The sequence below is a fragment of the Arachis ipaensis genome, chromosome B9 (assembly GCF_059453495.1).
Source record: "Arachis ipaensis isolate K30076 ecotype BB chromosome B9, ASM5945349v1, whole genome shotgun sequence".
NCBI lineage: Eukaryota > Viridiplantae > Streptophyta > Magnoliopsida > Fabales > Fabaceae > Arachis > Arachis ipaensis.
In genome coordinates, this window is record NC_142444.1 from 58,414,708 (window position 1) to 58,417,499 (window position 2,792).

The following is a 2,792-nucleotide window of genomic DNA, read 5'->3' on the forward strand; positions in this document are numbered from 1 at the left end:
ACTCGCGTAAGGTTTATTACTTGGACGACCCAATGCACTTGCTGGTTAGTTGTGCGGAGTTGTGATAAAGAGTTGAGATTACAATTGTGCGTACCAAGTTGTTGGCGCCATTGATGATCATAATTTCGTGCACTAAGTTTTTGGCACCGTGTCTGGGGATTGTTCGAGTTTGGACAACTGATGGTTCATCTTGTTGCTTAGATTAGGTAATTTTATTTTATGTTCAAGCTTTTTAGTTTTTATTTTCGAAAAAAAAATTTTTCAAAAATACAAAAAATTTTCTATTCTGTTCTTTAGAGTTTTTAAGAATGAATTCTAGAGTTTCATGATGATTTGCTGAAGTCTGGCTGGTTGTGAAACCATGTCTAAACTTTTGGACCGAGGTTTCAACTTATCATCACGAGAGCTTATTGATTTCTATCAATTTTGCTGTTGAGAGTAATGATCTGCTAAAGCTTGGCTGGCCATTGGCCATGTCTAGTGTTTTGGACCGAAGCTTTCACTAAAAGCTTGGCTAGCTAGTAAGCCATGTCTAATTCCTGGATCGGAGTTTTAGACTAACATTGTATGATTCTTGGAATTCTTATTAAAAATTTTGAATCTCTTTATTTTCTTTTCCATATAATTTTCGAAAAATCACAAAAAAAATTTATAAAATCTTAAAATAAAAAATATTTTATGTTTCTTGTTTGAGTCTAGGGTCTAATTTTTAAGTTTGGTGTCAATTGCATGTCTTTATTCTTCTTGTGTTTTTTCGAATATATATATTATGTTCTTTATTGATCTTCAAGTTGTTCTTGATGATTTCATTGCTCTGATCTTTGATTTCTCTTATTTTGTGTCTTTTGTTGTTTCTTACATGCATTTTCAAATTGTTAAAGTCCTTAGTATACAAACTTCTAAGTTTGGTGTCTTGCATGCATGGTTTATTTGATATTTATTGCATTTTTTTATTGTTTCTCATCATTAAAAATTCAAAAAATTTTTAAAATTGTGTCTTTTCAAGTCAGTAACACAGAGAATTGAAGATTCAGAACATTCAGCAGAGGAATTACACAGAAAAAGCTGGACGTTCAAAACGCCCAGTGAAGAAGGAAAACTAGCGTTTAAACGCCAGCCAGGGTACCTGGCTGGGCGTTAAACGCCCAAAAAGGTAGCATTTTGGGCGTTAAACGCCAGAATGGATGCCATTCTGGGCGTTTAACGCTAGGAGGACACTAGAGGGAAGATTTTGTTTTTAATTAAAATCTTTTTCAAATTTTCATAATTTTTCAAAATCAAATTTTTTTTCAAATCATATCTTTTCAAGCATATCTTTTCAAAATCAATTTCTTTTCAATTTTTTTATTTATTACTATTTTCAAAAATCCTTGCTACAATTAGTGATTTAATTCAAAATTTTTAAGTTGTTACTTGCCTATTAAGAAAGAATCAAAAGTTTTAATTCTAGAATCACATCTTTTAATTTCCTGTTAGTCAAGTAATCAACTTTAATTTTAAAAATTTCTCCTTTTAATTTGATTCTCAATCATATCTTCTTAATCATATCTTTTCAATCACATCTTTTTCAAAATTAATTTTCAATCATATCTTTTTTATTTCTAATTTCAAAATCTTTTTCAAAAATCACTTAATTTCTTTCCCAATCTTAGTTTTCGAAAATCATTTACCAAATTTTCAAAATTTCTTTTAATTTTTTAAAAATCTTTTTACTTTAATTTCGATTATTCTTCTCCTCTTCTCACATCCTTCTATTTATGGACTAACACTCCTCCTCAATGTACAATTCGAACTCTATCCCTCTTGATAAGTTCGAATTCTCAATTCTCTACCTCATCCTTCTATTTTTATTTTCCTATAACACCTCAAGGAATCTCTATACTGTGACATAGAGGATTCCATATTTTCTTCTCCTCTCTTTTTATATGAGTAGGAGCAAGAACAAAGGTACCCTGAAGAGAAAGCTAAGAGAAGCTAAAGTACAACTCTCTGTAGAGGACCTAACAAAGCTTTTCAAACAAGAAGAAGCCATGGCAGCCGAAAACAACAACAATGCCAACAATGCAAGGAAGGTGCTTGGTGACTTTACTGCACCTACCCCTGACTTCTATGGGAGAAAAATCTCAATCCCTGCCATTGGAGCAAAAAACTTTGAGCTTAAGCCTCAATTAGTTTCTCTAATGCAACAGAATTGCAAGTTTCATGGACTTCCATTGGAAGATCCTCATCAGTTCTTAGCTGAATTCTTGCAAATCTGTGACACTGTCAAGACCAATGGGGTTGATCCCGAGGTCTACAAGCTTATGCTCTTTCCCTTTGCTGTCAGAGACAGAGCTAGAACATGGTTGGATTCACAACCTAAAGAAAGCCTGAACTCTTGGAAAAAGCTAGTCAATGCCTTCTTGGCAAAGTTCTTTCCACCTCAAAAATTGAGCAAACTTAGAGTAGAAGTCCAAACCTTCAGACAAAAGGAAGGTGAATCCCTCTATGAAGCTTGGGAAAGATACAAGCAATTGATCAGAAGGTGTCCTTATGACTTGCTTTCAGAATGGAGCATCATAAGTATCTTCTATGATGGTCTGTCTGAACTGTCCAAGATGTCATTGGACAGCTCTGCTGGAGGATCTCTTCATCTGAAGAAGACGCCTGCAGAAGCTCAGGAACTCATTAAAATGGTTGCAAATAACCAATTCATGTGCACTTCTGAAAGGAATCCTGTGAATAATGGGACAAATCAGAAGAAATGAGTTCTTGAGATTGATACTATGAATGCCATATTGGCTCAGAACAAA

General features: G+C 33.6%; 1 non-coding gene across 1 annotated transcript; it reads right to left on the reverse strand.

Annotated features, from left to right (window-relative positions):
• Positions 1–2,435: 2,435 nt before the first annotated feature.
• LOC148544778 (small nucleolar RNA R71) lies at positions 2,436–2,539 on the reverse strand. Its single transcript, XR_015900447.1, has one exon. It is a non-coding gene; the product is annotated as a small nucleolar RNA R71 (small nucleolar RNA).
• Positions 2,540–2,792: the final 253 nt, after the last annotated feature.